The sequence below is a fragment of the Haemaphysalis longicornis genome, unplaced genomic scaffold, assembly GCF_048455015.1.
Source record: "Haemaphysalis longicornis isolate Haplotype H1 unplaced genomic scaffold, Haemaphysalis longicornis Haplotype H1 scaffold_1, whole genome shotgun sequence".
Lineage (NCBI taxonomy): Eukaryota > Metazoa > Arthropoda > Arachnida > Ixodida > Ixodidae > Haemaphysalis > Haemaphysalis longicornis.
In genome coordinates, this window is record NW_027526203.1 from 235,124,606 (window position 1) to 235,138,273 (window position 13,668).

Sequence of the window (13,668 nt, forward strand, 5' to 3'; positions counted from 1 at the left end):
GTAGCCTTTCGTTATATGGCGGCTTTAGGTGTACAGCTTCATCGCGTTTAGCCCAAATTTGTATCCTGCCTGTAGTCATAGTGGTAACTGCTCAGAAGGTCCACTACCATGCTTTCTCCACCACACATAGATCTCTCTCCAAGTTGGGAGTTTCCAAAGTTGAGTGGGATTCGCGTGTGGGGGAGAAGCGGGAGTAATCTCTTCCTCATCAGTACTCGCAGCGTGATTGAGTAGTGTAGGGAATTGAAATACCTTCTCTTGACCGTTGTCGTCTGTTTTATTGTAATCTTGCTATTGTACAGATGAATTAGTCACGGAATAATAGCACGAAGTGCGGGGAGTTGTTGAAATATTTAGTATAAGATGAATACTTTCATTCTTTAAACTGTGGAAGCATTTATTTCGTGAAAAGTTGTCTGCAATATTTTGCGGGACTGTGTCTACGGGAGTCTAGGTCCCCAACCTCCCGGCTGCAATTTTTTGAAGTGAACTTTACCCTGCAAATGCGAAGAATATGCGTAAAAGCCTAACAGGCAAGGCTTTTTAAAGGCGCACTCTGCACCACTTCAGTGATTAGCGGTGTCCAGTTCCTTAACTGTTTACTGTATGATAAAATAGCGAAATGAGCGCTTCTAAAGCAAAGCGGCTGCTGCTGCTGCTGCTGTTGTTGTTGCTGCTTTCCTGCAGGGCGCGCCGTTGGGATTTAGCTTCTACCAAATAACGCTGCCCTCCGGGTATCGCACCCGCGGGGTCTGGAAAGAAACGGGGGAAGAAGGGGGGGGGGGGGGGTGTTCGGGGAAGTACCTCCAGATAAGGCTGGCTTCCGTCTATCGCGCCAGCGCATCCAGGAGGCGACTGGCGGCGGGAAGCGCCAGTTAATGCGTGTATCACGTTATCTGCGCTTGGAGCTGTCGGCGTCTATTAACTGCATGCCGGCCAGCAGGAGCGTTTAAGTGTGGAAAATTCGAATCTAAACGGGACGGTCTAATTGTGCCACAGGGTTACTATGCGCTCGCATTATAACGAAGCGGTAAATTTGGGGGGCGCCTGCAGCTCGCAGCGTTTCCGAAATCAAGCAGAATTGACCCCTGCGACTGAGGGGTAGTTCAGAGTATAAAGCGACCATAAGGAAACACAAGTCATGGCGGTAATCCGTAACGCGCTTACCACTCGCGACCTATGGTAGGTGGGCCCGGGGCTTATGAAGCAACCGCATCACAACGGCGAAAGGACAACGCACGGTAAACGCTCCAGGTGACTCCTGCGGCAGAGTCTAGGGCATGGTCGCGCGTAATCTCGTTTTCAAGAACGTCTTTTACAAGGGCGAAGGCTTACAACCGAATGGCCTCTCCTACGTGTGGATGCGCGCTCAGTTGCATATTACGGCAGTAAAGAGCGGTGCTTAAAACCGCAGAACCTAGAATACCCGCGACTGTCCAAATGCCCGTGCAATCCGCGCGCAGGACATTTTATTGCAAGCGTACTTCCGGAATGCGCTTTCTGCGGTTACGTGAACGCTATGCTACAGTGATAACTTGTGTCAGTATTGGTGGCTTTGCTGTTGCCCCCAAAAGGTCGCGATTTTTTTCTCAACCTGCTGTCAGGAAGCACTCTGAGTAACAAGCAGCTCTTTAAAAGAGTTCTTCAAAAGAAAGCGAGAGTTTTAGCCCCGCAATGCTGTAAAGGCAATAAAGTACACATACGCTTGTTTCGTTCGCTGTGGGCATGGGGTTGGACATTGCAGTTTTAAAAATGTAGGTACTGCCGCTTTCGCGATATGTGCAGTCACCAAATAGAGAATTTGTATCAACGAGTAAACTTATTTTCAACATTGCGGTAAATATTGCCAAAGAAGCATTTAGAGCTTGTGGGGTGAGGCTTTTATAGTGTTCAGGCAGAATGGGCAATCCGGTGGGTCTTTGGAGTTCTGTGAGCTCATAAAATGCAACCAGTGTTTAAAAGAAAATGCGATATGCATTAGGTACTGGAATGCAAATAAGTGACCAGGGCAAAATTCTCGTGCGCCAGTAGGTGCCCACTGACTTACTGGCTCAGTGGCGCCAAGTACGCCACATCTAAGCTAATCTAATAGGTTTTGAGGGGGGGGGGAGGGAGAGAAAAGGGCCCGAAACTGACAGCATATTGACGTAAAAGCAGCCACTCCATTCAGCTTCCCGTTTTTGAGGAGACGTAAGCAACGTAAACCACCGCGGAACGCGATGGCATTATCAGGCCCCGATCGCATCGCATTTCCGCTCGCTTGCCATGCTTCAGAGTCGCGCCCGCGGGCGATGAAACTTCACGCTCTCTGATGGGCCTTACGATCTCGGGGCTTCCCTGGCCGCTGCAAGGTGGCGCTACCGAATTTTCCTCTTCCGCCCATTTTTCGCTCACGGGGAACGCCGCAGACGACACTCGCTTTTCTGCGACTCTGGGCCCTTGAAGCTACGCTTTCGAAGAATATATTGCGGCGGGTGATCGCGAAACTTGTAATCTAAGTAAGCTTTCACCCCGTGTCTTCCACCTTTGGCAGCAGACAGCTCCGGTGCTGCTCGCGTTCTTCATCCGGCGCGAGAGCGAGGTGCTGCTGGTGCGTGGACCACCGTTTCACCAGGAAGAGGTGGTGCTCCACGCACAAGAGTGCCTGCTCGGCTCAACAAGCAAGTCATCACCTACCAAGACGTGAGTGGAGTGGCCCAAAAATTGGCTTGCTTTCATAATATGACACCTAGCTAATTACTGCTCAACCACCCAGCACTGAACAGACCCATACTCTAGAGTATCGCACTACCTGATATAGCAGATAACAACGAGGAAAAAACAAGAAAACTGGACGACCTTCAAGGTGTTCTTATGTTCTTCTCCTTTGCAAGAGAAACTGGAACCCAGGAGGACAAAAAAAAATGATAGCCTTCGGTTATTTCGATGTAAATAAGTTCAACGGCGAGTGTATTCGAGAGACAGACGGACGGATTGACCACGCGGCCGCCGCGCCCCGCTCACGCATGTAGGGTCAGCGAGCACGGTTTGGAGCAAAGCTTCAGCATGGCCAGGTAGAAGTGGCTTACTGAAGCGGATTAAATTTGCAACGATCACCATAAAACGATAAACACAACAGCGCTGCTCTTGCGACTAAGCTTATCTTTAGACATGAAGGAGCATTAATACGATAATTCCCACCATGATGTGGGCACGCGCCACGAGAGAACGATCCAGGCATCTTATATGTGTGCAAAACTATTGCGTCCACCGCATATATAGGTATATAAACAAAGTCAATTTTGCGTTTTGTAGACCCAGAGGCTTTTGCAAACAGCGCTGGTGTAATGACTTAGCGGAACCGCGGCATTATTTTACCGCTCAGAATCGAGCTATTGGTAACCCCGATTCCTAAGGCTGTTCGGACGTAGGATACCGTAAGATCCGTTTCTGATGGGGCGAAGACAGCGTGTAGGTGGTTCCTTTCGGAAAGGGAAGGGATAACCCCGCGCCGGCCAGACACGAACTGCTCCAGCAATGTTTTCCATGCAAGTAGCTGTGTGAACCAGGGACCGGCTCCACGCGTTATATTTATATAGCTTTCTGTTGGCGCTTCGACTGCTCCTGATACCACACTCAGAGCAAAAAATTGAACCATGCCCCTCTCAGAGAGTCGTTTCTCATTAATGAGCGTCCTATTGGATAAAGGCCAGTCGCGAAATTACCACGATGCTGAAGAATGCAAAAGAGAAACAGAGGAAACAAAGAAGTGACTGGTTTTTGTGTCCTTATAAATAATATATCTAAACTTTACGCGTGGTTCCGGTAAAAAAGGAATGATGCTTTTTCTATCGTGTCATCCCGATTTTCAGCAGCACGAGGAGTAAAATGAAAAGCGTGGCACTTTATACCTGCGCCCTTCACGATACGGCAGGAAACACTGGATTCAGTGGAGAATCACGACCTCAGAGCCCGTGGACATCAGAGGCGTTTCATCTTCATCCTCCTGAATTGCGCGTAGAGAAAGGAGGATTAGCATCCCGATCCTCATTCCGAATCAAGACGGAGACCCACTAACACACCCCGACAAAAACGCATATTCATCATCATCATCATCATCATCATTTAATTACCCTTAAAGGCCCTGTCTTGGGCATTACATAAGGGGGGGGGGCAGAAACGAGAGCTTCCGATGGTCATGATAAAACAAGGGGAAAACACCGGGGCAATATTAAAGCCCCGCAAACACGACATCAGCAAGAACAATAAGACTACATAAACATGACAATAGCAATAACAGGGGTATTGCATAAATGGGGTGAAGCGAAAAACATGAAAGCGTATACATGTTCGGAGAAACAAAAGAAAAAACAAGACAGGAGGAAAAACAAATGGAACACCAAAGAGAAAGATCGGGCAACATGTAAAAGCCGTTTGGGGGGAGAAATAAGAAGGGACTCATCCCAGCAGCCGCTTGACTGCGTGGGGTAACAATGGCTTATATGAAAAATAAAACGAGGTAACAATGGGGTAACCATGGCTTAAGAAAAATAAACGAGGGAGAAAATACAACAGATTCAACATCATTCATGAAAAGGTGAGCCAGCAGTAAGGAGGGCACACAAGCAAAGGTGGCGGACAACAGGCTTGTAGTGATCCCTTCAGTAGTGTGAGCACATATAGTCACAAGAGGAAATCGCCAATAGGAGGAGGATGTGTCAATAAGAATCAGATTAGCGCATGAGGTAACAGCGATAAAAAAAAAAGAGCAAGGAGAACATCAGACATGGAAACTTTACACTAACATCTGGGTGTGGTCGTACTACATGCTGTTCGGACATGGGGTCTAATTGTATACGTGTACTGTTAATGACATCTTGAATTTGTTAGGGTCGCGTTCAGTTGCTATAGATTCAGGCAGGTTATTCCACTCCTCTATGGCGATAGGAAGGAAAGATTTGTTGAACGAATTTGTGGAGCCATACAGGCGCTGCTTGCTCATTGAGTTATGTAGGCGGCGTGAGGTGCGCAGTGGGGGTAGCAATAATGAAGTGTGCATGTCAGGAAATGTATAATATAGTTTATGAAAAAGACAGAGCCTTGCTATTTTCCGCCTAGAAACAAGTGTGGGGAGACCGAGGGACGACTTTATAGCTGAGATGCTCGAAGGAAAGCCGTACGTAGAAGAAATAAAACGGGCTGCACGATTTTGAATAGACTCAAGAGAATTTGTCAAATAAGTTTGATGGGGGTTCCAAATTGCTGAAGCATAATCAAGCTTTGCGCGTACAAAGGTAGTGTATGCCAGTTGGCGGACTCGAGCAGGTGAGCATGATAGCGATCTCCGGATGTACCCGAGGATCTTAGAGGCATCGGCTGCAAGTTTTTGGATGTGGTCAGACCAGGTTAGTTTGCTGTTTAAAAGGACACCGAGGTACCGGTAGGTCTCCACCCGTGATAAGTCAGTTGAGGTAACCGAGTATGTAAAGTGATCGGGAGAGTGTTTGCGGGTGACGTGCATGAATTTACACTTCGAGACGTTTAGTTGCATCATCCATAGCGAGCACCAGTTTTCTAAGTGGATTAGGTCGTTTTGGAGAAGGAGCTGATCATTTTTACTAGAAATTTTCCTGTACAGAACACAGTCGTCTGCGAAAAGCCGGATGGAGGAGGAGATGCCAGACGGTAAATCATTAATGTAGATTAAAAATAAAAGGGGGCCGAGGACTGAGCCTTGCGGTACCCCAGACGTTACCGTGGTTGTGCGCGACTGACGTCCGGCGACGGTGGTGAACTGGGAGCGATCTGTTAAAAAGCATCTAATCCACGATAATATCAGCGGGTGCAGGCAAAGGCAAGAGAGTTTACTAATGAGTCTTTGGTGAGGGACACGGTCGAAAGCTTTGGAAAAGTCAATAAAGATGACATCTGTTTGAAAAGAAGAATCTAGGTTGAGGTTGAGGTCTGTAGTGAGCTGGAAAAGCTGGGTTTCACATGAAAAACCCCGGCGGAACCCGTGCTGGTTGTGAAAGAAGAAATTGTTATTGTCCAGGTGAGCAGCGGTATGGGAATAAATTATGTGCTCTAGTAGCTTGCATGCGATGCAGGTTAGCGCGATGGGGCGATAGTTGGATGGGTCGGATTTATGGCCGGATTTGAAGACTGGTGTAACTTTGCTCAGTTTCCAATCATCCGGAATGGTGCCTTCAGAAATGGACTGGGTGAAAATAATTTGGAGAAAGCGGCTCGATGCTGTGTTGGTAGCCTTTAATATCTTTGCTGGAATATTGTCCGGGCCGGGAGCACTAGAGGACTGCAGGTTGTTGATGAGTTTTATGATACCCTCTGTAGTTATTTCAATGGGAGGCATCTCGCTATAGTCCGAGCGTCGTAAAGTGGGGGTATCGTGGCTAGGTTCACAAGTGAATACAGATGTGAAATAGGAGTTAAGGACATTAGGACACTGATCCTTCGGGGTTGGCGAGCCGTCCGAGTCAACGAGAGGGATGCTGTTGGAGTGGGCGTTTTTCGTGCCAAGTAATCTCCAAAACTTCTTCGGTTTTGTGCGTAGGATATCCCAGAGGTCATTGATTAACACATTGATTAACACATTGATTAACACGTACATTAACACGTCACGACATTCGCCAAGAAGCCAGGAATGCTTGCAGCATTTAAAAAGGTTTCTCGACCTTTGTATCTGTCGGGAAAATACGGCTATACAATGACAGAAGAACTATTACACGAGGCTTCGCTACGGCAGAAATTACATCCTGTTTTGTACTCTCTTGAGGCCTGAGTTAAGACTGCTTCACCGTTAGGCACATAAATTCCCACTCATTCCGATCAGATGGGCAAAGTGCTCTAGTAACGGGTCTCCCCATACGATTCGACACGGCAAATGGGCCCTGGTAAGGGGTATGACGCAATGCAAGCGCGGCATTTCGCATCGCGTCATGCCCCAGGGAGAAGGAGGAGTCAACATCACGGTAATGCGAAATCACGGTAACTACGTACACGACGGAACAGACGGACTGCTAAAACTCCCTATTATCGCGTAACGTATAATCCAAGATAATTTTTACACCGCACTCGGGCTTCGCGCTAGGGTATATTTTGTAAAGCAAGCATGTAGTTCAAACTCAACTCATATAATTCCACCTCTTAAACTCTCAGTTAGACTCACACAAACGTTAGGGTACGTGCAATGCGCTGCTTCGGTAACTTGTATATGGCAACAAAAATAAGGAAACACTAATAATTAAAAAAAAAAACGTGTGCGACCTGTGGACGGAGTGTGCCAATAGCAGTGGTTTCCTAAATGCACGCAGGCAAAGAACAGACGCCGATGTATGGCAGTAAACGCTTTTACCTAAAGCACTGACGATGCGGACATTGGGAACTTGGGATGATTCAGTTAGTCAATGGCAGTAATAATACAGTGGGACAGCCAATTGTCCTGCTGAAAGAAGGCGATTCCTTTTTCTTTCGCAGAGCGCCAAGCAGAGCAGCCAGGTCACCGACCAACTCGGGCCCACCGTATGCAAGCCGGCCATCATCGACGGCGGGGTTGCTACGTCCCTGGAGAAGTTTGCCGAACGTTCATTTAGTGACTTATTTTTAAGCATATAAACAAACGAATAAATATTTAGATATCATGATATACTTGTCATGATACATGGCATAATCTGCTCTTCATGTTTTGATGCTTCAAAGCTCATGCACATTCCACGTTTAGCATACTTTGCGCAGTATTCCTTCCCCCACCTCCCCCCCTCGAAGGTGTGTACTTGTTTCTTGCGTGACGTTTTGCATCAACATCATTGCGATCGGAAAAAGGGTGAAAAAGCTTCCTGCGTGGTGACATCACTCAATGCAAACGTTATTTGTTGCATTGTGCACTGACCCCGCGTAGGAGCATTTTAAAGTCAGATTGCTTGTCGCACCTCATCACCATCTTTATCAGCGTATTTGTGCTCACTGTACGACGTGAGCCTTTCCGATAGAAGTTGCGACCACTCTAAGACTGCACTATCCGAATCCATTTTTTTGGCTCAGCTGGCCAATGAGTAGTGCCTTCCTGTACTTGATATTCCATTGCGCGAATGTTCCACGCGGGGCTATATTTTTAACTTTGTTAGCTTATTCTTTTGAACGGGAAATAATTAGAAGACCAAAGCAGCGGGACAGAAGCAGCTAGAACACTGAAGGAAGGGACCAATAATAATGTGCTAACAACGCGAAAGTCTTTTCTCGCTTAAACACCAGAAGCAATCTATTTTTGCAAGACAGACCGCAAATGATAGCGTAAGCTCCCTGATTCGTAAAAATTTTATTTTGCCACGAACATCTAAAAAAATACGAAATAGTTGAGTACTCTCAAAGACCTCATAGTTGACTCCGTCACAACTTTCCAAACGACCGATTAATGCGACGAAGCCTGCAAGGCTTCGGTAGATTGCGAGACAGGTGGCAAGGGCCAGTGCGTGATCTGCAGGAAAAATGGGATCTGCGCAGTGACACAATGGAAACGTCATGCAGGCGCAGGGACACAGCGCGAGGAAGTCTGTCTGCGCCTGCGTGCTGTCAGCTCGAACCTACCGATGGCCAGCCGCTGCGACAAACTGGGCATATGCGACAGACAACCCACGCGACTGCAGTGCTCAAGGCCGCCGCGCGAAATTGCGGCGTTAGCGTACCCCATGATATTAAGGTGAAAACCACGTGTCTCATTAAATGCGAAAAGTGACGCGAAAGTCACCGTCGTCGCCGTAACACGCACCCTACCAAAAGTGACGGGACACAGCGGCGGGAACTGAGCCCCACCTCGCTTTTAAAGACTCTTTCTTGGGCTACTTAAACACGAAAATTTTGGTTTGTTTGTATGTCTGCTGTAACTCCATTCAGCCACCCGGCCAAAGTGAAATAGAAGTTACACAATAGGTTTATATAACAACAGCCAAATCTAAACGTCCAAGTCCGCTGGCAATGTTTGTACTTGTCAACATTGTTGAACAATAACAAAACATTACGCAAATATGAGCCAGAAAATCAATATATAAGCGATATTTACAGTGCTCCTTTGCGAAAAATTCCTGGATGCTTGATTTTTGCCATAGCGAATGAAATACTACATCCACTGCAGGGAAAATTCCCTCCGTCGCCTGCTGTCGCTCGCGCCGCTATAGCTTCTGGCGGCATTTTAAGAAATCAAACGGCAACAGTTACGAATGGTTATACTAGATAGGTTCCACGTTCCGCTTGGAACGCATGTAGAGAAGGGAAACGTGGTACTACAAACAAAATAGGGCGCCTCGATGCACGCGCTTTTCCGCCGTACAGCGGTGCTGGCATCGAGACAGCCGGCCTGGAGCAGTAGAACGTGGTAAATTTAAAATGATTTAAGCAAACCTTTGGTGTCTTTACCTTGGGAGGAGCGTGACGGGAGAGGGACAGCGTGAGAGGTGAGCGGAAAGCGAAGGAAGGCATTTACTTGTCAAATGCCGACGAAAGACGATCGTCTTTCGTCGACATTTGCAACGAAAGGAGCAGATACGCGGCCAATTTTTGCACTGCAGTTTCTCGGCTGTCGCATACTCTGATTGCTGCTCACGAAAGTTAAATAAGGATTAATGAGTGATTCACAGTAATGATAACAAGGGGGTATTAAGGCGGTTTAAGACGAACACCAGATTATTAATTGGTGACTGATGTCAATGATTATTAAGGCAGGATTAGGATGGATTAAGGTGGCTTAATATATATTATTGGTTAAATTGGATTAAAATTAATTATGGTGGGTTAAGGTGGATTAAGGACGCTAGCATAAGGTGGCTGCTGTATCGACGGGTGGACGTGTGCAAAAAAAGGGACCCGCTACACTAATACGACTTTTTCCCCCTTCAAAGCATGTAAGCAGGCTAAATTGCCCCAAGAAAGTTAAGGAATCATCGAAATGACGTGTTCGACTCCAAACTCGTGACAGCGCCCAACTGGTTCCTGCAGGTAAGGTTTAGCGGAGGACACAAAGCACTGTGCGAACTCATTCAAAGAAAACAAGCGAACTGGTCCAAATCTTTGCGGCTACACCCGGTACACATTGGATCCCTACTAAGTGTATGTCTGATGCTTAGTTATTGTGTAAAGGTAAAAAGAAAGATATAACAGATATAACCATTCGCCTTCACAGCCGCTGTGACGCCACTCAGGCTTGCGGTGTCTTTTGAAGAATCCGAGTGCACGTTCAGAAATTTCGTTTCTACACTTTTTATGCTGAATATTTACGCTTTCCTTGTTCACGTGCCCATTATACAAATCAAACGTACTTGCAATCAGTGCATTTTCGTCCAGCAGGATTGCGGGTGTTTTAACTTAAAGGAACTTATTAGAAAGACTGCTTAGTCCCGATAACAATGATACCAATATCATCGCAATCTTTGAACAAATAAAGGAGATATTAAAGAAAACGTGTGAAGCAGTCGCGACCCCCTAGCCAATTTCGCGCAACTTTTCTATGACGTCACGGAACCTTGTTTGTGCCATTGGCGGCCGCCTAACTGACTGGACGTCTGTAATGGGGCCTCTAGTTCCATTTGACCGCATCACTTGAATGCTAACGTGCAGTTAACGCACTGAAAATTGTTTTATTGTTGGCCCGTATGACGTCATTCTTGCTCATAACACGTCACTGTGGCGCAAAATTTGAAAGTTTTTAAATACTTCTTGCTTTTTTTCGTTAAAAAAACACCTTTTGGGGCTGTAGTGGAGCTGAGTGAGATACTGAATCCTAGTTCTTTCAAATTACACGAAGTTGTATTTTCTCTTCATGGCTCCTTTAACCAACGTCAACAAATCGGTAAAGAGGGAGTTGCGAACGAAACGGCTATTTCCAACGCACTTTTTAGTGAAAATTTCGTGCAAGTGGGTCGAAAGAATCATTGGGGCCAACGTATTGTATAGTTTGGTAAAGTAAATGATGTCTATAACTCTCCCATGTGTTCCTTCAAAGAGACGCTGAAGGGAATCTGTGCGAGTCGCATTTGTAGCTGTGTTATTAACCAACATAATATGTAATTTCATTGGTTAGCGTAAGTCTAGAATTGTAGTTTAATTGTAATAAGTGTCAGAGGTGCGAATGGCACATGCGATTCCGGGCCGCCGCGCCAACTACCGCAATTCGCGCCTATTCAGGCTTTAAATAGAGCTAACATCGGCGTTTTGTTTATTTACTTAAAGTAAATTGGGGGGAGAGGGGGGGGGGGGGGGCGAGAGCATGGGGTGAGAGTAACGACACCTCCAAACGCACGTTTCTTGTTAAAAGGTGCTCGTAAATAGGTCGAAAAAACTTAAGAGATGAGCTTTAATTTCATACGGTAAATTAGACCACAGTTACGGGTCACCTCAGAGTCACTTTAACCATAACATATCCCTTCGCAGGAAGAGGAGAAACACGTACAAGTCGAAAACGCTTTTGACGTATTGAAGTAGGCAAACGTGTTGAATCACAGTTTATTTCGAGCGGAAAAGCGTACTCGAACCGCTACACTTGCCAGGGCAACCCCCAACGGGAACCAAAGCGAACGAAGAATACAAACGGTTGCTGGTTCGTAGGGAAATACTTGAGTATTGTTACATTGGCGAAGGCGTCCCCTTAGTCGCCTCCGTCATGTAGTGATAGCAGGGGGAACGAGCGGCGAGCAGGATCAGCCTTTGTGTTGACGACAAAGAGCCTAGGGCAAAACTTAACTGCTTTACTGCAAGGCGAGAGATGAACAGCGACGATACAGGAACAGCATGCAGTCGACGGGCAGAGCGGCGCTTTCAATTCAGCCCACAATGTCGACTGATACGAGCCACCGAGAGGGCGTAATTTATACACAGAAGTGGCAAAGAACAATCAGCCTTTCCAGTGCTTTGCGCACGGAAGTACACGCACACAAGAACACCCCTTCCAGGTCTCGTGATAGCCGGCGCACGTTGAATCTGAGAGAGAGGGGGAAAGAAGATAGATATCAGCGGGTGCATGGAGTCTGTTTGCAGAGTAAAGTCTCAACACGACCCCACTAGAACAAGTTTATTTCTGATTTTGCAACTTCCGCGGGCACGAATCGCCGCCAGCGAGGGCCTGCGCGGCGTACACGCTCCTGCTTGTTGTAACTTGTTTGAAGAGGGCGGGCTTTGCTGCAACACAGGTAACTTTACCGCACTACATCAAACATGTATTGAGCGCGCACGGGGTAGCGGCGCGCTGAATCGTAACAGTAGTTACGCTTCAGTATACTGCGCAATTGGGAAATTGTAAAAAAAAGTGGGGTTTTAATGCGCCAGAGCTACGCTTACGCTATGAGGCGCGCCGTAGTGGAGCTAAGGATTAATTTCGACCACCTGGGCATCTGCGCAGTCAACTCGACACACAGGCGCTTTCGCTTTTCGTCTCCATCTGGAAAGCGGGCACCGCGGTCGGGATCGAACACGCGCGCTTGGGTCAGCAGCAAAACGTCTTAGCGACTAAGCTACCACGGCAGGTATGGGGACATCGTGGGCTGCCTATTGTAGCATGAGACAGCGGTGGTACGAAATAATCGGCATTGTGACACTATAGTATAGTAATATCTTCCGGAGTTCTGGTTGAACCAGATGGTCAACGTTGACCTGGACGGCCAGCCCTTACTGGGCTCTAAAATAGGGATCGCAAGTCGTCATTTGGGCTACTGGTCTGAGCAGCCATATCCATTAATTCCTTTGCTAAAATACGTTCTTTACTACTCCTACTCTCGAAACGTGGTATCCCGTAATTCAGTGGCCCATTTAAATCGATTTTCCCATTACCTGAATGCAGTACACGCACTCACAGAAGCATTGCTTCGTCCATCGAGTGTGTGTGAGAGAGAGAGAATGAGAGAGAGAGAATAACTTTTTTTGAGGAATATTAGGTATGCTGCATCTTCAAAGTGCTTGTTGAGTCACGTTAATAGCTGCCAGCGTGAACTGACCAATGACCTCTGAAGCGCTAGTGACCATACGGTACTGTAGTACCGTGTCCAAGCTGCGCAGCGGGGCCTAGCACAGTTTCCGGAAAGAGATTTTTGGATGAGGCTGGATAGTGAGAAATCGCGGCACGACCACGGTATAAGCGGCAGGCCGAAGTGGTATACCGAGTTGGGTGAACTTGAGTGAGCGCGGCAAGCTGCCTGCCTGTTGAAAACACCACGTGTAGGCTTTAGAACCATCTAGCCTATTGTCCGCCGGAAGCTGTATCGGCAAGAGAGGCAATACTGCGTGATCATGTCGTGAGGACGACCAAACAGTCCCCCGCGGATCGCGCCCCGTCGTAGCCATATAGGGCCGGGCCACACCCGGATCGCCAGTCTGGGCGTGCTCATAGGCCGTTTTGTACCCTTCGAGGCGAGCAAGCGCGGGTGTTCAGGTCAGAAGGATTGGCTGCATAAGGTGCCGTAAAGGGCTTATTGTCAAAATTTTGAGAGCTGTTTGTGAGATGTGCCGGCTGTCAAAATTTTGAACTGCAGTTTTAGAATCAATGACCGTACAGGGCGTAGGGTCAAACAGCAGACACAAAGCTATGGCCGCCTCTTCCGCCGTCTCTGGGCGGGTGGATGGAACGGTGGCAGAATCGAGAAGTTCGTTAGGGTGGTTTAAGGCTGCAGTCGTGCATGCGTCGTAAGATCTGTG